Source organism: Equus asinus, chromosome X, assembly GCF_041296235.1.
Source record: "Equus asinus isolate D_3611 breed Donkey chromosome X, EquAss-T2T_v2, whole genome shotgun sequence".
Lineage (NCBI taxonomy): Eukaryota > Metazoa > Chordata > Mammalia > Perissodactyla > Equidae > Equus > Equus asinus.
In genome coordinates, this window is record NC_091820.1 from 84772722 (window position 1) to 84797425 (window position 24704).

Below are 24704 nucleotides of genomic sequence, written 5' to 3' on the forward strand. Positions count from 1 at the left end.
CATTCCTTTGAGGCTTCCAAGACATCTCTTGGGACGCATTAGCATGTGGCCAGTGGGCCCCCGTGACGCCAGAGCTATGGAAAGAGAGACTGATCTTCCAAGAACGCTAGGGGCCTAGGAAAGGAGGCATCGACTCTTCTCTTCAATGTCCTCAAGAGATCCTTCTTGACTTTGGATTATGCTTAAGGCAGAAGGACACTGTAGGTCTGATAAGGCCCAAGTGCGGCCTCGTGTTTCCAATCAAGTTTCAAGCTTGAATCAGCATGGCCTCCCCATAGACTTGAATATTCTCCTCTCAGTGCTTGTCCCTCTATTCTGGCTTCTTGCCAAGGATTCCTTTCTTATCCCTGGCATCAGAGTCTGTTTGATCTCTTCCAGTTTCTGTGCCTGCTTTCTGTTTGTCAAACTCTTTCTGGGTATGTCTCCCTTTAATAGCCCAGCCTAGGCCAATCCTCAGACTGTACCCATGCGGCCATCTTGGGGGACATGTTCACCGTGATGTCATAAAGAACCTCAGAAGGCCAAGTTGTCCTGACAACCTCCAAGCACACAGAGTTTCAGAGCCATCTCACACCAGTCTGACTCCTCCCCCTTTCCAGGTAGGATAGTTTTCCTTTTTCTGGATGTCTTGTCGGTTTCTAACTTTCTCCTCAAACTTGGAAAGGCCAGCTCCCTTCTCTCTAGACACTGGTCTCTTTCCTGTAAGATTACCCTGGGTGTTATCTCTTATGTCGTGGGTAGATGGCCAAGTGGGTGGACCTTCCCCAGAGAAAGTCCTGGACTCCCTCCCAAGTTGAAGTTGCCCAGGCAATCCTCTGATGCGCAATGATCGTGTCATCTCCTAGCACTCTGCCAATTCCGCCTTGGCAGGTCCCATGTTTTCCTTCCTTCTTCCTTTGGGGAAGTGTACCAGATGCCTTCCTAGATTGGAATATTCTCACGGTGCTTTTTCTGGTGCGTATTGATAAGGGACCCTCACAATTGCTACTTCTTTAGGACCTCCGTCCGCACCGTACCATGAAATCTCTATTCCCTAACAGTGCTAATGTGATCTGCACCCGTGCTGTGAAAGAGTGAGGCCCGGGCCACCCAAGCGGAACGTGGGCACTTGCCCGCTCCACCACAGGGCCGGCCCTGACTTGCACTTTTGGACCAACCTGTGGCCTGAACTTGGGAAGATGTGGGCCTGTTTGGATTATTCGTGAAGGTGATTAGTAGGAACATCATGGACGGTAACGTTTTCCGTTGGTTCCTGGGCTTAGCACGGATCAGGTTCTCTTGGTAGGATTCCTCTTCATGTATTTGGAATGGTCTACCTTTCTGTAGCATCAGTAAGGCTTTTGAGGTGATTTTCCATCCTTGGAAGTTCACCTTCTCTAATCTCTTTCAGCCCCCAAAGCTGTATGCCGTCATTCTGGACCCCTTTTTGGATTTTTGCTTTTAGGTGGATTTATTGCCATAACCCTGCATTCGAACATCCTATGTCTTTCAGATTTACATCCTCATCGATTTAGACTTCCGTGTAGGTTCCATCCTCTTCACCAGCGTAAGCCGAATCACAGGCCCTCACCACACACTTGTGCCTCATCATCTCTTCCACCCTCCCCCACCGCCCCGCTTTGCCTCTGGGCACCCCCGATCAAATGTCCAGTGCCGCCTGTTGGTCAGTGCTTGTTTTTTCTTCTCCTTGTAAGTGAGATCCTACGGTATTTGACTTTGTCCCTGGGGCTTGTTTCAGTTCCCCTAAAACCCTCCCAGCCATTCTGGTGGTCACAAATGGCTGGATTGCATCCTTTGTTCCCGCTGAGTGGTATGCCATTGTGTGGCTATAGCCCATGTTCCTTCTCCATTCGTCCCTTGCTGGGCACCAGGGCGGCTTCCAAGTCTTGGAGAGCGGGAGTAAGGCTGTGCTGAACTCAGCGGTGCACATGTCTTTAGGCGGTAGTGTTTCCGAGTTCTTTGGCTAAACGCGCCCCAGAGGAATAGCTGGATCATATGGGACATGGATTCTTAAATTTCGGAGGCAGTTCCACACCGCTTGGCCTAGTGGCTGCACCGGTTTCCACTGCCAGCAGCAGTGCAGGAGGCTTCCCTTCTCTCCACCTCCTCTCTGACGCTTGTTGTTTCCTGTCTGCCTCCTTATAGCCATTCTGACCACAGTGAGCTGCTATGTCCTTGCGGTTTGGATTTGCCTTGGCCTCAGGCTTAATGAGGGTGAACAAGTTTTCATGCACCTGTTGGCCCTCTTTAGATCTTCTTGGGAGAAATCTCTGTGTCCATCTTTGGCCCAGGTTTTCATTGGCTTGTTCTTTTTCTTGTGGAGACGTGTGAGTTGATTGTATCTTTGGGCTTTTCACCCCTTGTCCGATGTGTGCTTTGCAAACATCCACTCCCAGTTGTTGTGCTGTCTTTGCATTGAGTCGATGGTTTCCTTGACTGGGCAGAAGCGTCTGCATGTGAGGTGGTCCCGTTTGTTTCTTGTCTCCTTTGCTGCCCTTGCCCAGTCAGACAGGCTTCTTCCCAATAGGCGGCTCAGACAGATGGCAAAGAGCACTCTGCCTAGGTCTTCTCCTACAAGTTTCATGGTTTCAAGTGTGCCATTCAGGGCTTTAATCCATTCCAGGAGGTGCGTGTGCCAGGTGGCACATCATGGTCTACTCTCGTTGTGTTCCATGTGGCTGTGCAGGCTTCCCAGCACCGTTTATCGGAGAGACTCTCCTTTGTCCACTGTCTCCTCTTGGCTCCCTGGTCGCAAATGGGCTGTCCATGTATGTTTGAGTTGGGCTCTGGGCTCTCGATTCTGTTGCATGGGTCTGTGTGCCTGTTTTTGGGCCCGGACTGTGCCGTTTCGGTACCTAGCGCTTCGTCCTCTAGGTTGAAATCAGAAAGTGTGATACGTCCTGCTGTGTTCGTTTTCCTGAGGATTCCTTGGCCTATTCAGGGTCTCTTGTTGCTGGCTGGAAACTTTAGGATTCTCTCTTCTATCTCTCTGGCAAATATGGCTGCAACTTTGGCTGGGATTGCATGGAATCCAGAGATTCCTTTCTCCGCTATGGACGTTTCAAGTGTGTTAATTCTTCGATTCCTAGGTCCCGGAATATCCTTCTTTTTCCTTGTGTCGTCTTGAATTTCTTTCCCCAAACGTTTGCTAGTTTTCGGTTGACATAGCTTTCACCTGTTTTGCTAAGGCTCTTCATAGACATCTTCTTCTTCGTACTGGCAAGCTGTGTTTTTTGTTCGTTTGTGTTTAGCTTCCGTTTTTCTATTCTTTGCAACTTGTAATTGGTTCTGTTTTGGCAGAAGTGCATCGCTGTGCTCACATCTGCTGGCAACGCTCCTGTATTTGCTGTGGAAGTCTGGCCCTATCTAAAGTCCCTTCCCATCTGCCTCCACACCCCCTCGGACGCCTGCCCCAGAATGACTGAAGCAGTGGTGAGGAGGCTCACCCCCAGGATTCCACCCGGCCCACCCCGGGCCACCGACCCAGAAGCTGCGGACCTCACCGCTGCACCACCGGCCGGCCCCTTTCATGTTCCATTGGCAACCTGCAGTTGAGAGCAATGGGGCTTGAATATGCTGCTTGAGCCCAGCTCTGGCACTGTGTAGATGAGGCCAGGTGGTTTGTCGGGGCCACTGTGACGTCAGAGGATTGGTCATAATTGTGTGTCTGCTGTCCCGGCAAGCTTCATGCACACAGGGCTTCAGAGCCCGCTTGGAGCAGTCTCATAACTCACCCTTCCCAGTGAGCCCAGGTTTGACCTTCGCTGCCGTGTTTTGGCTTGTGAATTTCTCTGACTTTCAAACGTTCCAGCAGAGCCTGTCTAAAGACTGACATCTTTCATTGTGGAGTATTCAGGTGTGATATCTGTTCGCCTTGCATTTTCTGGGACCTTTTTTTCTTTTCCACAGTATCCTCGTCATGGTCTTTCTCAGCTATCTCCCTTAGATGTGCTTATCAGTCCGTTCTCCTTCAGTCCATGGGATTAATTTTGTATTTCTTGAATGACCGTATGTTCTCTAGGCCGAGGTGTGAGTGCTTTCGTGATTCTTGGTTGCTGTCTTTGAATTTGCAGCGGTCACTTGTAGGACTCTTTGCTATCCTAGCCTAGGTCAAACGAAGCACTGAGAACCCGTGGTCATCTGGGTAGGTTTGACATCCTGAGATCAGAAACTCCAAATTCGAGGTGGTCCTGGCAACCCCCTTCATGGACATCATGTTTTTCCGAGACAAATTAGACAAATCTGATGAATTCCCCGCTCCAGGAAAGATATTTTTCTTTCTCTTTTGTGGATTTGGGAAGTTTCAAACTTGACCCCTGACCCTTGGACGTTGCCCTAGATTCCGTCTAGATGCGGGCTTACTTTATTTCTATAGGCTGTGCCATTCGTTTGACCTACATCCTCAGCCCTGGCATGTTTATTTTTCTGGAAACAGAATTGTAATGTTCTAATTTTCAGCCAGCTTCCTTCCATATGGCGTCAAAGCACATAATCAATAATCCTTCTACGGCAAGAGGTCGGGGGAGAGAATTTCATTGGAGCCAAACTGAGCACTCTACCTGGGAGGGCAGCCTTCACAAAGGAACCAAGCCCTCTGGAAAAGGGTGATTTTCAGCACACTTGTAGAGCCCTTCCCAACAAAGAGACCTACCCCAAGCATGACAGGGCTCCATTCCTTTGAGGCTTCCAAGACATCTCTTGGGACGCATTAGCATGTGGCCAGTGGGCCCCCGTGACGCCAGAGCTATGGAAAGAGAGACTGATCTTCCAAGAACGCTAGGGGCCTAGGAAAGGAGGCATCGACTCTTCTCTTCAATGTCCTCAAGAGATCCTTCTTGACTTTGGATTATGCTTAAGGCAGAAGGACACTGTAGGTCTGATAAGGCCCAAGTGCGGCCTCGTGTTTCCAATCAAGTTTCAAGCTTGAATCAGCATGGCCTCCCCATAGACTTGAATATTCTCCTCTCAGTGCTTGTCCCTCTATTCTGGCTTCTTGCCAAGGATTCCTTTCTTATCCCTGGCATCAGAGTCTGTTTGATCTCTTCCAGTTTCTGTGCCTGCTTTCTGTTTGTCAAACTCTTTCTGGGTATGTCTCCCTTTAATAGCCCAGCCTAGGCCAATCCTCAGACTGTACCCATGCGGCCATCTTGGGGGACATGTTCACCGTGATGTCATAAAGAACCTCAGAAGGCCAAGTTGTCCTGACAACCTCCAAGCACACAGAGTTTCAGAGCCATCTCACACCAGTCTGACTCCTCCCCCTTTCCAGGTAGGATAGTTTTCCTTTTTCTGGATGTCTTGTCGGTTTCTAACTTTCTCCTCAAACTTGGAAAGGCCAGCTCCCTTCTCTCTAGACACTGGTCTCTTTCCTGTAAGATTACCCTGGGTGTTATCTCTTATGTCGTGGGTAGATGGCCAAGTGGGTGGACCTTCCCCAGAGAAAGTCCTGGACTCCCTCCCAAGTTGAAGTTGCCCAGGCAATCCTCTGATGCGCAATGATCGTGTCATCTCCTAGCACTCTGCCAATTCCGCCTTGGCAGGTCCCATGTTTTCCTTCCTTCTTCCTTTGGGGAAGTGTACCAGATGCCTTCCTAGATTGGAATATTCTCACGGTGCTTTTTCTGGTGCGTATTGATAAGGGACCCTCACAATTGCTACTTCTTTAGGACCTCCGTCCGCACCGTACCATGAAATCTCTATTCCCTAACAGTGCTAATGTGATCTGCACCCGTGCTGTGAAAGAGTGAGGCCCGGGCCACCCAAGCGGAACGTGGGCACTTGCCCGCTCCACCACAGGGCCGGCCCTGACTTGTACTTTTGGACCAACCTGTGGCCTGAACTTGGGAAGATGTGGGCCTGTTTGGATTATTCGTGAAGGTGATTAGTAGGAACATCATGGACGGTAACGTTTTCCGTTGGTTCCTGGGCTTAGCACGGATCAGGTTCTCTTGGTAGGATTCCTCTTCATGTATTTGGAATGGTCTACCTTTCTTTAGCATCAGTAAGCCTTTTGAGGTGATTTTCCATCCTTGGAAGTTCACCTTCTCTAATCTCTTTCAGCCCCCAAAGCTGTATGCCGTCATTCTGGACCCCTTTTTGGATTTTTGCTTTTAGGTGGATTTATTGCCATAACCCTGCATTCGAACATCCTATGTCTTTCAGATTTACATCCTCATCGATTTAGACTTCCGTGTAGGTTCCATCCTCTTCACCAGCGTAAGCCGAATCACAGGCCCTCACCACACACTTGTGCCTCATCATCTCTTCCACCCTCCCCCACCGCCCCGCTTTGCCTCTGGGCACCCCCGATCAAATGTCCAGTGCCGCCTGTTGGTCAGTGCTTGTTTTTTCTTCTCCTTGTAAGTGAGATCCTACGGTATTTGACTTTGTCCCTGGGGCTTGTTTCAGTTCCCCTAAAACCCTCCCAGCCATTCTGGTGGTCACAAATGGCTGGATTGCATCCTTTGTTCCCGCTGAGTGGTATGCCATTGTGTGGCTATAGCCCATGTTCCTTCTCCATTCGTCCCTTGCTGGGCACCAGGGCGGCTTCCAAGTCTTGGAGAGCGGGAGTAAGGCTGTGCTGAACTCAGCGGTGCACATGTCTTTAGGCGGTAGTGTTTCCGAGTTCTTTGGCTAAACGCGCCCCAGAGGAATAGCTGGATCATATGGGACATGGATTCTTAAATTTCGGAGGCAGTTCCACACCGCTTGGCCTAGTGGCTGCACCGGTTTCCACTGCCAGCAGCAGTGCAGGAGGCTTCCCTTCTCTCCACCTCCTCTCTGACGCTTGTTGTTTCCTGTCTGCCTCCTTATAGCCATTCTGACCACAGTGAGCTGCTATGTCCTTGCGGTTTGGATTTGCCTTGGCCTCAGGCTTAATGAGGGTGAACAAGTTTTCATGCACCTGTTGGCCCTCTTTAGATCTTCTTGGGAGAAATCTCTGTGTCCATCTTTGGCCCAGGTTTTCATTGGCTTGTTCTTTTTCTTGTGGAGACGTGTGAGTTGATTGTATCTTTGGGCTTTTCACCCCTTGTCCGATGTGTGCTTTGCAAACATCCACTCCCAGTTGTTGTGCTGTCTTTGCATTGAGTCGATGGTTTCCTTGACTGGGCAGAAGCGTCTGCATGTGAGGTGGTCCCGTTTGTTTCTTGTCTCCTTTGCTGCCCTTGCCCAGTCAGACAGGCTTCTTCCCAATAGGCGGCTCAGACAGATGGCAAAGAGCACTCTGCCTAGGTCTTCTCCTACAAGTTTCATGGTTTCAAGTGTGCCATTCAGGGCTTTAATCCATTCCAGGAGGTGCGTGTGCCAGGTGGCACATCATGGTCTACTCTCGTTGTGTTCCATGTGGCTGTGCAGGCTTCCCAGCACCGTTTATCGGAGAGACTCTCCTTTGTCCACTGTCTCCTCTTGGCTCCCTGGTCGCAAATGGGCTGTCCATGTATGTTTGAGTTGGGCTCTGGGCTCTCGATTCTGTTGCATGGGTCTGTGTGCCTGTTTTTGGGCCCGGACTGTGCCGTTTCGGTACCTAGCGCTTCGTCCTCTAGGTTGAAATCAGAAAGTGTGATACGTCCTGCTGTGTTCGTTTTCCTGAGGATTCCTTGGCCTATTCAGGGTCTCTTGTTGCTGGCTGGAAACTTTAGGATTCTCTCTTCTATCTCTCTGGCAAATATGGCTGCAACTTTGGCTGGGATTGCATGGAATCCAGAGATTCCTTTCTCCGCTATGGACGTTTCAAGTGTGTTAATTCTTCCATTCCTAGGTCCCGGAATATCCTTCTTTTTCCTTGTGTCGTCTTGAATTTCTTTCCCCAAACGTTTGCTAGTTTTCGGTTGACATAGCTTTCACCTGTTTTGCTAAGGCTCTTCATAGACATCTTCTTCTTCGTACTGGCAAGCTGTGTTTTTTGTTCGTTTGTGTTTAGCTTCCGTTTTTCTATTCTTTGCAACTTGTAATTGGTTCTGTTTTGGCAGAAGTGCATCGCTGTGCTCACATCTGCTGGCAACGCTCCTGTATTTGCTGTGGAAGTCTGGCCCTATCTAAAGTCCCTTCCCATCTGCCTCCACACCCCCTCGGACGCCTGCCCCAGAATGACTGAAGCAGTGGTGAGGAGGCTCACCCCCAGGATTCCACCCGGCCCACCCCGGGCCACCGACCCAGAAGCTGCGGACCTCACCGCTGCACCACCGGCCGGCCCCTTTCATGTTCCATTGGCAACCTGCAGTTGAGAGCAATGGGGCTTGAATATGCTGCTTGAGCCCAGCTCTGGCACTGTGTAGATGAGGCCAGGTGGTTTGTCGGGGCCACTGTGACGTCAGAGGATTGGTCATAATTGTGTGTCTGCTGTCCCGGCAAGCTTCATGCACACAGGGCTTCAGAGCCCGCTTGGAGCAGTCTCATAACTCACCCTTCCCAGTGAGCCCAGGTTTGACCTTCGCTGCCGTGTTTTGGCTTGTGAATTTCTCTGACTTTCAAACGTTCCAGCAGAGCCTGTCTAAAGACTGACATCTTTCATTGTGGATTATTCAGGTGTGATATCTGTTCGCCTTGCATTTTCTGGGACCTTTTTTTCTTTTCCACAGTATCCTCGTCATGGTCTTTCTCAGCTATCTCCCTTAGATGTGCTTATCAGTCCGTTCTCCTTCAGTCCAAGGGATTAATTTTGTATTTCTTGAATGACCGTATTTTCTCTAGGCCGAGGTGTGAGTGCTTTCGTGATTCTTGGTTGCTGTCTTTGAATTTGCAGCGGTCACTTGTAGGACTCTTTGCTATCCTAGCCTAGGTCAAACGAAGCACTGAGAACCCGTGGTCATCTGGGTAGGTTTGACATCCTGAGATCAGAAACTCCAAATTCGAGGTGGTCCTGGCAACCCCCTTCATGGACATCATGTTTTTCCGAGACAAATTAGACAAATCTGATGAATTCCCCGCTCCAGGAAAGATATTTTTCTTTCTCTTTTGTGGATTTGGGAAGTTTCAAACTTGACCCCTGACCCTTGGACGTTGCCCTAGATTCCGTCTAGATGCGGGCTTACTTTATTTCTATAGGCTGTGCCATTCGTTTGACCTACATCCTCAGCCCTGGCATGTTTATTTTTCTGGAAACAGAATTGTAATGTTCTAATTTTCAGCCAGCTTCCTTCCATATGGCGTCAAAGCACATAATCAATAATCCTTCTACGGCAAGAGGTCGGGGGAGAGAATTTCATTGGAGCCAAACTGAGCACTCTACCTGGGAGGGCAGCCTTCACAAAGGAACCAAGCCCTCTGGAAAAGGGTGATTTTCAGCACACTTGTAGAGCCCTTCCCAACAAAGAGACCTACCCCAAGCATGACAGGGCTCCATTCCTTCGAGGCTTCCAAGACATCTCTTGGGACGCATTAGCATGTGGCCAGTGGGCCCCCGTGACGCCAGAGCTATGGAAAGAGAGACTGATCTTCCAAGAACGCTAGGGGCCTAGGAAAGGAGGCATCGACTCTTCTCTTCAATGTCCTCAAGAGATCCTTCTTGACTTTGGATTATGCTTAAGGCAGAAGGACACTGTAGGTCTGATAAGGCCCAAGTGCGGCCTCGTGTTTCCAATCAAGTTTCAAGCTTGAATCAGCATGGCCTCCCCATAGACTTGAATATTCTCCTCTCAGTGCTTGTCCCTCTATTCTGGCTTCTTGCCAAGGATTCCTTTCTTATCCCTGGCATCAGAGTCTGTTTGATCTCTTCCAGTTTCTGTGCCTGCTTTCTGTTTGTCAAACTCTTTCTGGGTATGTCTCCCTTTAATAGCCCAGCCTAGGCCAATCCTCAGACTGTACCCATGCGGCCATCTTGGGGGACATGTTCACCGTGATGTCATAAAGAACCTCAGAAGGCCAAGTTGTCCTGACAACCTCCAAGCACACAGAGTTTCAGAGCCATCTCACACCAGTCTGACTCCTCCCCCTTTCCAGGTAGGATAGTTTTCCTTTTTCTGGATGTCTTGTCGGTTTCTAACTTTCTCCTCAAACTTGGAAAGGCCAGCTCCCTTCTCTCTAGACACTGGTCTCTTTCCTGTAAGATTACCCTGGGTGTTATCTCTTATGTCGTGGGTAGATGGCCAAGTGGGTGGACCTTCCCCAGAGAAAGTCCTGGACTCCCTCCCAAGTTGAAGTTGCCCAGGCAATCCTCTGATGCGCAATGATCGTGTCATCTCCTAGCACTCTGCCAATTCCGCCTTGGCAGGTCCCATGTTTTCCTTCCTTCTTCCTTTGGGGAAGTGTACCAGATGCCTTCCTAGATTGGAATATTCTCACAGTTCTTTTTCTGGTGCGTATTGATAAGGGACCCTCACAATTGCTACTTCTTTAGGACCTCTGTCCGCACCGTACCATGAAATCTCTATTCCCTAACAGTGCTAATGTGATCTGCACCCGTGCTGTGAAAGAGTGAGGCCCGGGCCACCCAAGCGGAACGTGGGCACTTGCCCGCTCCACCACAGGGCCGGCCCTGACTTGCACTTTTGGACCAACCTGTGGCCTGAACTTGGGAAGATGTGGGCCTGTTTGGATTATTCGTGAAGGTGATTAGTAGGAACATCATGGACGGTAACGTTTTCCGTTGGTTCCTGGGCTTAGCACGGATCAGGTTCTCTTGGTAGGATTCCTCTTCATGTATTTGGAATGGTCTACCTTTCTTTAGCATCAGTAAGCCTTTTGAGGTGATTTTCCATCCTTGGAAGTTCACCTTCTCTAATCTCTTTCAGCCCCCAAAGCTGTATGCCGTCATTCTGGACCCCTTTTTGGATTTTTGCTTTTAGGTGGATTTATTGCCATAACCCTGCATTCGAACATCCTATGTCTTTCAGATTTACATCCTCATCGATTTAGACTTCCGTGTAGGTTCCATCCTCTTCACCAGCGTAAGCCGAATCACAGGCCCTCACCACACACTTGTGCCTCATCATCTCTTCCACCCTCCCCCACCGCCCCGCTTTGCCTCTGGGCACCCCCGATCAAATGTCCAGTGCCGCCTGTTGGTCAGTGCTTGTTTTTTCTTCTCCTTGTAAGTGAGATCCTACGGTATTTGACTTTGTCCCTGGGGCTTGTTTCACTTCCCCTAAAACCCTCCCAGCCATTCTGGTGGTCACAAATGGCTGGATTGCATCCTTTGTTCCCGCTGAGTGGTATGCCATTGTGTGGCTATAGCCCATGTTCCTTCTCCATTCGTCCCTTGCTGGGCACCAGGGCGGCTTCCAAGTCTTGGAGAACGGGAGTAAGGCTGTGCTGAACTCAGCGGTGCACATGTCTTTAGGCGGTAGTGTTTCCGAGTTCTTTGGCTAAACGCGCCCCAGAGGAATAGCTGGATCATATGGGACATGGATTCTTAAATTTCGGAGGCAGTTCCACACCGCTTGGCCTAGTGGCTGCACCGGTTTCCACTGCCAGCAGCAGTGCAGGAGGCTTCCCTTCTCTCCACCTCCTCTCTGACGCTTGTTGTTTCCTGTCTGCCTCCTTATAGCCATTCTGACCACAGTGAGCTGCTATGTCCTTGCGGTTTGGATTTGCCTTGGCCTCAGGCTTAATGAGGGTGAACAAGTTTTCATGCACCTGTTGGCCCTCTTTAGATCTTCTTGGGAGAAATCTCTGTGTCCATCTTTGGCCCAGGTTTTCATTGGCTTGTTCTTTTTCTTGTGGAGACGTGTGAGTTGATTGTATCTTTGGGCTTTTCACCCCTTGTCCGATGTGTGCTTTGCAAACATCCACTCCCAGTTGTTGTGCTGTCTTTGCATTGAGTCGATGGTTTCCTTGACTGGGCAGAAGCGTCTGCATGTGAGGTGGTCCCGTTTGTTTCTTGTCTCCTTTGCTGCCCTTGCCCAGTCAGACAGGCTTCTTCCCAATAGGCGGCTCAGACAGATGGCAAAGAGCACTCTGCCTAGGTCTTCTCCTACAAGTTTCACGGTTTCCAGTGTGCCATTCAGGGCTTTAATCCATTCCAGGAGGTGCGTGTGCCAGGTGGCACATCATGGTCTACTCTCGTTGTGTTCCATGTGGCTGTGCAGGCTTCCCAGCACCGTTTATCGGAGAGACTCTCCTTTGTCCACTGTCTCCTCTTGGCTCCCTGGTCGCAAATGGGCTGTCCATGTATGTTTGAGTTGGGCTCTGGGCTCTCGATTCTGTTGCATGGGTCTGTGTGCCTGTTTTTGGGCCCGGACTGTGCCGTTTCGGTACCCAGCGCTTCGTCCTCTACGTTGAAATCAGCAAGTGTGATACGTCCTGCTGTGTTCGTTTTCCTGAGGATTCCTTGGCCTATTCAGGGTCTCTTGTTGCTGGCTGGAAACTTTAGGATTCTCTCTTCTATCTCTCTGGCAAATATGGCTGCAACTTTGACTGGGATTGCATGGAATCCAGAGATTCCTTTCTCTGCTATGGACGTTTCAAGTGTGTTAATTCTTCCATTCCTAGGTCCCGGAATATCCTTCTTTTTCCTTGTGTCGTCTTGAATTTCTTTCCCCAAACGTTTGCTAGTTTTCGGTTGACATAGCTTTCACCTGTTTTGCTAAGGCTCTTCATAGACATCTTCTTCTTCGTACTGGCAAGCTGTGTTTTTTGTTCGTTTGTGTTTAGCTTCCGTTTTTCTATTCTTTGCAACTTGTAATTGGTTCTGTTTTGGCAGAAGTGCATCGCTGTGCTCACATCTGCTGTCAACGCTCCTGTATTTGCTGTGGAAGTCTGGCCCTATCTAAAGTCCCTTCCCATCTGCCTCCACACCCCCTCGGACGCCTGCCCCAGAATGACTGAAGCAGTGGTGAGGAGGCTCACCCCCAGGATTCCACCCGGCCCACCCCGGGCCACCGACCCAGAAGCTGCGGACCTCACCGCTGCACCACCGGCCGGCCCCTTTCATGTTCCATTGGCAACCTGCAGTTGAGAGCAATGGGGCTTGAATATGCTGCTTGAGCCCAGCTCTGGCACTGTGTAGATGAGGCCAGGTGGTTTGTCGGGGCCACTGTGACGTCAGAGGATTGGTCATAATTGTGTGTCTGCTGTCCCGGCAAGCTTCATGCACACAGGGCTTCAGAGCCCGCTTGGAGCAGTCTCATAACTCACCCTTCCCAGTGAGCCCAGGTTTGACCTTCGCTGCCGTGTTTTGGCTTGTGAATTTCTCTGACTTTCAAACGTTCCAGCAGAGCCTGTCTAAAGACTGACATCTTTCATTGTGGATTATTCAGGTGTGATATCTGTTCGCCTTGCATTTTCTGGGACCTTTTTTTCTTTTCCACAGTATCCTCGTCATGGTCTTTCTCAGCTATCTCCCTTAGATGTGCTTATCAGTCCGTTCTCCTTCAGTCCAAGGGATTAATTTTGTATTTCTTGAATGACCGTATTTTCTCTAGGCCGAGGTGTGAGTGCTTTCGTGATTCTTGGTTGCTGTCTTTGAATTTGCAGCGGTCACTTGTAGGACTCTTTGCTATCCTAGCCTAGGTCAAACGAAGCACTGAGAACCCGTGGTCATCTGGGTAGGTTTGACATCCTGAGATCAGAAACTCCAAATTCGAGGTGGTCCTGGCAACCCCCTTCATGGACATCATGTTTTTCCGAGACAAATTAGACAAATCTGATGAATTCCCCGCTCCAGGAAAGATATTTTTCTTTCTCTTTTGTGGATTTGGGAAGTTTCAAACTTGACCCCTGACCCTTGGACGTTGCCCTAGATTCCGTCTTGATGCGGGCTTACTTTATTTCTATAGGCTGTGCCATTCGTTTGACCTACATCCTCAGCCCAGGCATGTTTATTTTTCTGGAAACAGAATTGTAATGTTCTAATTTTCAGCCAGCTTCCTTCCATATGGCGTCAAAGCACATAATCAATAATCCTTCTACGGCAAGAGGTCGGGGGAGAGAATTTCATTGGAGCCAAACTGAGCACTCTACCTGGGAGGGCAGCCTTCACAAAGGAACCAAGCCCTCTGGAAAAGGGTGATTTTCAGCACACTTGTAGAGCCCTTCCCAACAAAGAGACCTACCCCAAGCATGACAGGGCTCCATTCCTTCGAGGCTTCCAAGACATCTCTTGGGATGCATTAGCATGTGGCCAGTGGGCCCCCGTGACGCCAGAGCTATGGAAAGAGAGACTGATCTTCCAAGAACGCTAGGGGCCTAGGAAAGGAGGCATCGACTCTTCTCTTCAATGTCCTCAAGAGATCCTTCTTGACTTTCGATTATGCTTAAGGCAGAAGGACACTGTAGGTCTGATAAGGCCCAAGTGCGGCCTCGTGTTTCCAATCAAGTTTCAAGCTTGAATCAGCATGGCCTCCCCATAGACTTGAATATTCTCCTCTCAGTGCTTGTCCCTCTATTCTGGCTTCTTGCCAAGGATTCCTTTCTTATCCCTGGCATCAGAGTCTGTTTGATCTCTTCCAGTTTCTGTGCCTGCTTTCTGTTTGTCAAACTCTTTCTGGGTATGTCTCCCTTTAATAGCCCAGCCTAGGCCAATCCTCAGACTGTACCCATGCGGCCATCTTGGGGGACATGTTCACCGTGATGTCATAAAGAACCTCAGAAGGCCAAGTTGTCCTGACAACCTCCAAGCACACAGAGTTTCAGAGCCATCTCACACCAGTCTGACTCCTCCCCCTTTCCAGGTAGGATAGTTTTCCTTTTTCTGGATGTCTTGTCGGTTTCTAACTTTCTCCTCAAACTTGGAAAGGCCAGCTCCCTTCTCTCTAGACACTGGTCTCTTTCCTGTAAGATTACCCTGGGTGTTATCTCTTATGTCGTGGGTAGATGGCCAAGTGGGTGGACCTTCCCCAGAGAAAGTCCTGGACTCCCTCCCAAGTTGAAGTTGCCCAGGCAATCCTCTGATGCGCAATGATCGTGTCATCTCCTAGCACTCTGCCAATTCCGCCTTGGCAGGTCCCATGTTTTCCTTCCTTCTTCCTTTGGGGAAGTGTACCAGATGCCTTCCTAGATTGGAATATTCTCACAGTTCTTTTTCTGGTGCGTATTGATAAGGGACCCTCACAATTGCTACTTCTTTAGGACCTCTGTCCGCACCGTACCATGAAATCTCTATTCCCTAACAGTGCTAATGTGATCTGCACCCGTGCTGTGAAAGAGTGAGGCCCGGGCCACCCAAGCGGAACGTGGGCACTTGCCCGCTCCACCACAGGGCCGGCCCTGACTTGCACTTTTGGACCAACCTGTGGCCTGAACTTGGGAAGATGTGGGCCTGTTTGGATTATTCGTGAAGGTGATTAGTAGGAACATCATGGACGGTAACGTTTTCCGTTGGTTCCTGGGCTTAGCACGGATCAGGTTCTCTTGGTAGGATTCCTCTTCATGTATTTGGAATGGTCTACCTTTCTTTAGCATCAGTAAGCCTTTTGAGGTGATTTTCCATCCTTGGAAGTTCACCTTCTCTAATCTCTTTCAGCCCCCAAAGCTGTATGCCGTCATTCTGGACCCCTTTTTGGATTTTTGCTTTTAGGTGGATTTATTGCCATAACCCTGCATTCGAACATACTATGTCTTTCAGATTTACATCCTCATTGATTTAGACTTCCGTGTAGGTTCCATCCTCTTCACCAGCGTAAGCCGAATCACAGGCCCTCACCACACACTTGTGCCTCATCATCTCTTCCACCCTCCCCCACCGCCCCGCTTTGCCTCTGGGCACCCCCGATCAAATGTCCAGTGCCGCCTGTTGGTCAGTGCTTGTTTTTTCTTCTCCTTGTAAGTGAGATCCTACGGTATTTGACTTTGTCCCTGGGGCTTGTTTCACTTCCCCTAAAACCCTCCCAGCCATTCTGGTGGTCACAAATGGCTGGATTGCATCCTTTGTTCCCGCTGAGTGGTATGCCATTGTGTGGCTATAGCCCATGTTCCTTCTCCATTCGTCCCTTGCTGGGCACCAGGGCGGCTTACAAGTCTTGGAGAACGGGAGTAAGGCTGTGCTGAACTCAGCGGTGCACATGTCTTTAGGCGGTAGTGTTTCCGAGTTCTTTGGCTAAACGCGCCCCAGAGGAATAGCTGGATCATATGGGACATGGATTCTTAAATTTCGGAGGCAGTTCCACACCGCTTGGCCTAGTGGCTGCACCGGTTTCCACTGCCACCAGCAGTGCAGGAGGCTTCCCTTCTCTCCACCTCCTCTCTGACGCTTGTTGTTTCCTGTCTGCCTCCTTATAGCCATTCTGACCACAGTGAGCTGCTATGTCCTTGCGGTTTGGATTTGCCTTGGCCTCAGGCTTAATGAGGGTGAACAAGTTTTCATGCACCTGTTGGCCCTCTTTAGATCTTCTTGGGAGAAATCTCTGTGTCCATCTTTGGCCCAGGTTTTCATTGGCTTGTTCTTTTTCTTGTGGAGACGTGTGAGTTGATTGTATCTTTGGGCTTTTCACCCCTTGTCCGATGTGTGCTTTGCAAACATCCACTCCCAGTTGTTGTGCTGTCTTTGCATTGAGTCGAAGGTTTCCTTGACTGGGCAGAAGCGTCTGCATGTGAGGTGGTCCCGTTTGTTTCTTGTCTCCTTTGCTGCCCTTGCCCAGTCAGACAGGCTTCTTCCCAATAGGCGGCTCAGACAGATGGCAAAGAGCACTCTGCCTAGGTCTTCTCCTACAAGTTTCACGGTTTCAAGTTCGCCATTCAGGGCTTTAATCCATTCCAGGAGGTGCGTGTGCCAGGTGGCACATCATGGTCTACTCTCGTTGTGTTCCATGTGGCTGTGCAGGCTTCCCAGCACCGTTTATCGGAGAGACTCTCCTTTGTCCACTGTCTCCTCTTGGCTCCCTGGTCGCAAATGGGCTGTCCATGTATGTTTGAGTTGGGCTCTGGGCTCTCGATTCTGTTGCATGGGTCTGTGTGCCTGTTTTTGGGCCCGGACTGTGCCGTTTCGGTACCCAGCGCTTCGTCCTCTATGTTGAAATCAGAAAGTGTGATACGTCCTGCTGTGTTCGTTTTCCTGAGGATTCCTTGGCCTATTCAGGGTCTCTTGTTGCTGGCTGGAAACTTTAGGATTCTCTCTTCTATCTCTCTGGCAAATATGGCTGCAACTTTGACTGGGATTGCATGGAATCCAGAGATTCCTTTCTCTGCTATGGTCGTTTCAAGTGTGTTAATTCTTCCATTCCTAGGTCCCGGAATATCCTTCTTTTTCCTTGTGTCGTCTTGAATTTCTTTCCCCAAACGTTTGCTAGTTTTCGGTTGACATAGCTTTCACCTGTTTTGCTAAGGCTCTTCATAGACATCTTCTTCTTCGTACTGGCAAGCTGTGTTTTTTGTTCGTTTGTGTTTAGCTTCCGTTTTTCTATTCTTTGCAACTTGTAATTGGTTCTGTTTTGGCAGAAGTGCATCGCTGTGCTCACATCTGCTGTCAACGCTCCTGTATTTGCTGTGGAAGTCTGGCCCTATCTAAAGTCCCTTCCCATCTGCCTCCACACCCCCTCGGACGCCTGCCCCAGAATGACTGAAGCAGTGGTGAGGAGGCTCACCCCCAGGATTCCACCCGGCCCACCCCGGGCCACCGACCCAGAAGCTGCGGACCTCACCGCTGCACCACCGGCCGGCCCCTTTCATGTTCCATTGGCAACCTGCAGTTGAGAGCAATGGGGCTTGAATATGCTGCTTGAGCCCAGCTCTGGCACTGTGTAGATGAGGCCAGGTGGTTTGTCGGGGCCACTGTGACGTCAGAGGATTGGTCATAATTGTGTGTCTGCTGTCCCGGCAAGCTTCATGCACACAGGGCTTCAGAGCCCGCTTGGAGCAGTCTCATAACTCACCCTTCCCAGTGAGCCCAGGTTTGACCTTCGCTGCCGTGTTTTGGCTTGTGAATTTCTCTGACTTTCAAACGTTCCAGCAGAGCCTGTCTAAAGACTGACATCTTTCATTGTGGATTATTCAGGTGTGATATCTGTTCGCCTTGCATTTTCTGGGACCTTTTTTTCTTTTCCACAGTATCCTCGTCATGGTCTTTCTCAGCTATCTCCCTTAGATGTGCTTATCAGTCCGTTCTCCTTCAGTCCAAGGGATTAATTTTGTATTTCTTGAATGACCGTATGTTCTCTAGGCCGAGGTGTGAGTGCTTTCGTGATTCTTGGTTGCTGTCTTTGAATTTGCAGCGGTCACTTGTAGGACTCTTTGCTATCCTAGCCTAGGTCAAACGAAGCACTGAGAACCCGTGGTCATCTGGGTAGGTTTGACATCCTGAGATCAGAAACTCCAAATTCGAGGTGGTCCTGGCAACCCCCTTCATGGACATCATGTTTTTCCGAGACAAATTAGACAAATCTGATGAATTCCCCGCTCCAGGAAAGATATTTTTCTTTCTCTTTTGTGGATTTGGGAAGTTTCAAACTTGACCCCTGACCCTTGGACGTTGCCCTAGATTCCGTCTAGATGCGGGCTTACTTTATTTCTATAGGCTGTGCCATTCGTTTGACCTACATCCTCAGCCCTGGCATGTTTATTTTTCTGGAAACAGAATTGTAATGTTCTAATTTTCAGCCAGCTTCCTTCCATATGGCGTCAAAGCACATAATCAATAATCCTTCTACGGCAAGAGGTCGGGGGAGAGAATTTCATTGGAGCCAAACTGAGCACTCTACCTGGGAGGGCAGCCTTCACAAAGGAACCAAGCCCTCTGGAAAAGGGTGATTTTCAGCACACTTGTAGAGCCCTTCCCAACAAAGAGACCTACCCCAAGCATGACAGGGCTCCATTCCTTCGAGGCTTCCAAGACATCTCTTGGGACGCATTAGCATGTGGCCAGTGGGCCCCCGTGACGCCAGAGCTATGGAAAGAGAGACTGATCTTCCAAGAACGCTAGGGGCCTAGGAAAGGAGGCATCGACTCTTCTCTTCAATGTCCTCAAGAGATCCTTCTTGACTTTGGATTATGCTTAAGGCAGAAGGACACTGTAGGTCTGATAAGGCCCAAGTGCGGCCTCGTGTTTCCAATCAAGTTTCAAGCTTGAATCAGCATGGCCTCCCCATAGACTTGAATAGATGACAATGTTCTCCTCTCAGTGCTTGTCCCTCTATTCTGGCTTCTTGCCAAGGATTCCTTTCTTATCCCTGGCATCAGAGTCTGTTTGATCTCTTCCAGTTTCTGTGCCTGCTTTCTGTTTGTCAAACTCTTTCTGGGTATGTCTCCCTTTAATAGCCCAGCCTAGGCCAATCCTCAGACTGTACCCATGCGGCCATCTTGGGGGACATGTTCACCGTGATGTCATAAAGAACTTCAGAAGGCCAAGTTGTCCTGACAACCTCCAAGCACACAGAGTTTCAGAGCCATCTCACACCAGTCTGACTCCTCCCCCTTTCCAGGTAGGATAGTTTTCCTTTTTCTGGATGTCTTGTTGGTTTCTAACTTTCTCCTCAAACTTGGAAAGGCCAGCTCCCTTCTCTCTAGACACTGGTCTCTTTCCTGTAAGATTACCCTGGGTGTTATCTCTTATGTCGTGGGTAGATGGCCAAGTGGGTGGACCTTCCCCAGAGAAAGTCCTGGACTCCCTCCCAAGTTGAAGTTGCCCAGGCAATCCTCTGATGCGCAATGATCGTGTCATCTCCTAGCACTCTGCCAATTCTGCCTTGGCAGGTCCCATGTTTTCCTTCCTTCTTCCTTTGGGGAAGTGTACCAGATGCCTTCCTAGATTGGAATATTCTCACGGTGCTTTTTCTGGTGCGTATTGATAAGGGACCCTCACAATTGCTACTTCTTTAGGACCTCTGTCCGCACCGTACCATGAAATCTCTATTCCCTAACAGTGCTAATGTGATCTGCACCCGTGCTGTGAAAGAGTGAGGCCCGGGCCACCCAAGCGGAACGTGGGCACTTGCCCGCTCCACCACAGGGCCGGCCCTGACTTGCACTTTTGGACCAACCTGTGGCCTGAACTTGGGAAGATGTGGGCCTGTTTGGATTATTCGTGAAGGTGATTAGTAGGAACATCATGGACGGTAACGTTTTCCGTTGGTTCCTGGGCTTAGCACGGATCAGGTTCTCTTGGTAGGATTCCTCTTCATGTATTTGGAATGGTCTACCTTTCTGTAGCATCAGTAAGCCTTTTGAGGTGATTTTCCATCCTTGGAAGTTCACCTTCTCTAATCTCTTTCAGCCCCCAAAGCTGTATGCCGTCATTCTGGACCCCTTTTTGGATTTTTGCTTTTAGGTGGATTTATTGCCATAACCCTGCATTCGAACATCCTATGTCTTTCAGATTTACATCCTCATCGATTTAGACTTCCGTGTAGGTTCCATCCTCTTCACCAGCGTAAGCCGAATCACAGGCCCTCACCACACACTTGTGCCTCATCATCTCTTCCACCCTCCCCCACCGCCCCGCTTTGCCTCTGGGCACCCCCGATCAAATGTCCAGTGCCGCCTGTTGGTCAGTGCTTGTTTTTTCTTCTCCTTGTAAGTGAGATCCTACGGTATTTGACTTTGTCCCTGGGGCTTGTTTCAGTTCCCCTAAAACCCTCCCAGCCATTCTGGTGGTCACAAATGGCTGGATTGCATCCTTTGTTCCCGCTGAGTGGTATGCCATTGTGTGGCTATAGCCCATGTTCCTTCTCCATTCGTCCCTTGCTGGGCACCAGGGCGGCTTCCAAGTCTTGGAGAGCGGGAGTAAGGCTGTGCTGAACTCAGCGGTGCACATGTCTTTAGGCGGTAGTGTTTCCGAGTTCTTTGGCTAAACGCGCCCCAGAGGAATAGCTGGATCATATGGGACATGGATTCTTAAATTTCGGAGGCAGTTCCACACCGCTTGGCCTAGTGGCTGCACCGGTTTCCACTGCCACCAGCAGTGCAGGAGGCTTCCCTTCTCTCCACCTCCTCTCTGACGCTTGTTGTTTCCTGTCTGCCTCCTTATAGCCATTCTGACCACAGTGAGCTGCTATGTCCTTGCGGTTTGGATTTGCCTTGGCCTCAGGCTTAATGAGGGTGAACAAGTTTTCATGCACCTGTTGGCCCTCTTTAGATCTTCTTGGGAGAAATCTCTGTGTCCATCTTTGGCCCAGGTTTTCATTGGCTTGTTCTTTTTCTTGTGGAGACGTGTGAGTTGATTGTATCTTTGGGCTTTTCACCCCTTGTCCGATGTGTGCTTTGCAAACATCCACTCCCAGTTGTTGTGCTGTCTTTGCATTGAGTCGATGGTTTCCTTGACTGGGCAGAAGCGTCTGCATGTGAGGTGGTCCCGTTTGTTTCTTGTCTCCTTTGCTGCCCTTGCCCAGTCAGACAGGCTTCTTCCCAATAGGCGGCTCAGACAGATGGCAAAGAGCACTCTGCCTAGGTCTTCTCCTACAAGTTTCACGGTTTCCAGTGTGCCATTCAGGGCTTTAATCCATTCCAGGAGGTGCGTGTGCCAGGTGGCACATCATGGTCTACTCTCGTTGTGTTCCATGTGGCTGTGCAGGCTTCCCAGCACCGTTTATCGGAGAGACTCTCCTTTGTCCACTGTCTCCTCTTGGCTCCCTGGTCGCAAATGGGCTGTCCATGTATGTTTGAGTTGGGCTCTGGGCTCTCGATTCTGTTGCATGGGTCTGTGTGCCTGTTTTTGGGCCCGGACTGTGCCGTTTCGGTACCTAGCGCTTCGTCCTCTAGGTTGAAATCAGAAAGTGTGATACGTCCTGCTGTGTTCGTTTTCCTGAGGATTCCTTGGCCTATTCAGGGTCTCTTGTTGCTGGCTGGAAACTTTAGGATTCTCTCTTCTATCTCTCTGGCAAATATGGCTGCAACTTTGGCTGGGATTGCATGGAATCCAGAGATTCCTTTCTCCGCTATGGACGTTTCAAGTGTGTTAATTCTTCCATTCCTAGGTCCCGGAATATCCTTCTTTTTCCTTGTGTCGTCTTGAATTTCTTTCCCCAAACGTTTGCTAGTTTTCGGTTGACATAGCTTTCACCTGTTTTGCTAAGGCTCTTCATAGACATCTTCTTCTTCGTACTGGCAAGCTGTGTTTTTTGTTCGTTTGTGTTTAGCTTCCGTTTTTCTATTCTTTGCAACTTGTAATTGGTTCTGTTTTGGCAGAAGTGCATCGCTGTGCTCACATCTGCTGGCAACGCTCCTGTATTTGCTGTGGAAGTCTGGCCCTATCTAAAGTCCCTTCCCATCTGCCTCCACACCCCCTCGGACGCCTGCCCCAGAATGACTGAAGCAGTGGTGAGGAGGCTCACCCCCAGGATTCCACCCGGCCCACCCCGGGCCACCGACCCAGAAGCTGCGGACCTCACCGCTGCACCACCGGCCGGCCCCTTTCATGTTCCATTGGCAACCTGCAGTTGAGAGCAATGGGGCTTGAATATGCTGCTTGAGCCCAGCTCTGGCACTGTGTAGATGAGGCCAGGTGGTTTGTCGGGGCCACTGTGACGTCAGAGGATTGGTCATAATTGTGTGTCTGCTGCCCCGGCAAGCTTCATGCACACAGGGCTTCAGAGCCCGCTTGGAGCAGTCTCATAACTCACCCTTCCCAGTGAGCCCAGGTTTGACCTTCGCTGCCGTGTTTTGGCTTGTGAATTTCTCTGACTTTCAAACGTTCCAGCAGAGCCTGTCTAAAGACTGACATCTTTCATTGTGGATTATTCAGGTGTGATATCTGTTCGCCTTGCATTTTCTGGGACCTTTTTTTCTTTTCCACAGTATCCTCGTCATGGTCTTTCTCAGCTATCTCCCTTAGATGTGCTTATCAGTCCGTTCTCCTTCAGTCCATGGGATTAATTTTGTATTTCTTGAATGACCGTATGTTCTCTAGGCCGAGGTGTGAGTGCTTTCGTGATTCTTGGTTGCTGTCTTTGAATTTGCAGCGGTCACTTGTAGGACTCTTTGCTATCCTAGCCTAGGTCAAACGAAGCACTGAGAACCCGTGGTCATCTGGGTAGGTTTGACATCCTGAGATCAGAAACTCCAAATTCGAGGTGGTCCTGGCAACCCCCTTCATGGACATCATGTTTTTCCGAGACAAATTAGACAAATCTGATGAATTCCCCGCTCCAGGAAAGATATTTTTCTTTCTCTTTTGTGGATTTGGGAAGTTTCAAACTTGACCCCTGACCCTTGGACGTTGCCCTAGATTCCGTCTAGATGCGGGCTTACTTTATTTCTATAGGCTGTGCCATTCGTTTGACCTACATCCTCAGCCCTGGCATGTTTATTTTTCTGGAAACAGAATTGTAATGTTCTAATTTTCAGCCAGCTTCCTTCCATATGGCGTCAAAGCACATAATCAATAATCCTTCTACGGCAAGAGGTCGGGGGAGAGAATTTCATTGGAGCCAAACTGAGCACTCTACCTGGGAGGGCAGCCTTCACAAAGGAACCAAGCCCTCTGGAAAAGGGTGATTTTCAGCACACTTGTAGAGCCCTTCCCAACAAAGAGACCTACCCCAAGCATGACAGGGCTCCATTCCTTTGAGGCTTCCAAGACATCTCTTGGGACGCATTAGCATGTGGCCAGTGGGCCCCCGTGACGCCAGAGCTATGGAAAGAGAGACTGATCTTCCAAGAATGCTAGGGGCCTAGGAAAGGAGGCATCGACTCTTCTCTTCAATGTCCTCAAGAGATCCTTCTTGACTTTGGATTATGCTTAAGGCAGAAGGACACTGTAGGTCTGATAAGGCCCAAGTGCGGCCTCGTGTTTCCAATCAAGTTTCAAGCTTGAATCAGCATGGCCTCCCCATAGACTTGAATATTCTCCTCTCAGTGCTTGTCCCTCTATTCTGGCTTCTTGCCAAGGATTCCTTTCTTATCCCTGGCATCAGAGTCTGTTTGATCTCTTCCAGTTTCTGTGCCTGCTTTCTGTTTGTCAAACTCTTTCTGGGTATGTCTCCCTTTAATAGCCCAGCCTAGGCCAATCCTCAGACTGTACCCATGCGGCCATCTTGGGGGACATGTTCACCGTGATGTCATAAAGAACCTCAGAAGGCCAAGTTGTCCTGACAACCTCCAAGCACACAGAGTTTCAGAGCCATCTCACACCAGTCTGACTCCTCCCCCTTTCCAGGTAGGATAGTTTTCCTTTTTCTGGATGTCTTGTCGGTTTCTAACTTTCTCCTCAAACTTGGAAAGGCCAGCTCCCTTCTCTCTAGACACTGGTCTCTTTCCTGTAAGATTACCCTGGGTGTTATCTCTTATGTCGTGGGTAGATGGCCAAGTGGGTGGACCTTCCCCAGAGAAAGTCCTGGACTCCCTCCCAAGTTGAAGTTGCCCAGGCAATCCTCTGATGCGCAATGATCGTGTCATCTCCTAGCACTCTGCCAATTCCGCCTTGGCAGGTCCCATGTTTTCCTTCCTTCTTCCTTTGGGGAAGTGTACCAGATGCCTTCCTAGATTGGAATATTCTCACGGTGCTTTTTCTGGTGCGTATTGATAAGGGACCCTCACAATTGCTACTTCTTTAGGACCTCCGTCCGCACCGTACCATGAAATCTCTATTCCCTAACAGTGCTAATGTGATCTGCACCCGTGCTGTGAAAGAGTGAGGCCCGGGCCACCCAAGCGGAACGTGGGCACTTGCCCGCTCCACCACAGGGCCGGCCCTGACTTGCACTTTTGGACCAACCTGTGGCCTGAACTTGGGAAGATGTGGGCCTGTTTGGATTATTCGTGAAGGTGATTAGTAGGAACATCATGGACGGTAACGTTTTCCGTTGGTTCCTGGGCTTAGCACGGATCAGGTTCTCTTGGTAGGATTCCTCTTCATGTATTTGGAATGGTCTACCTTTCTGTAGCATCAGTAAGGCTTTTGA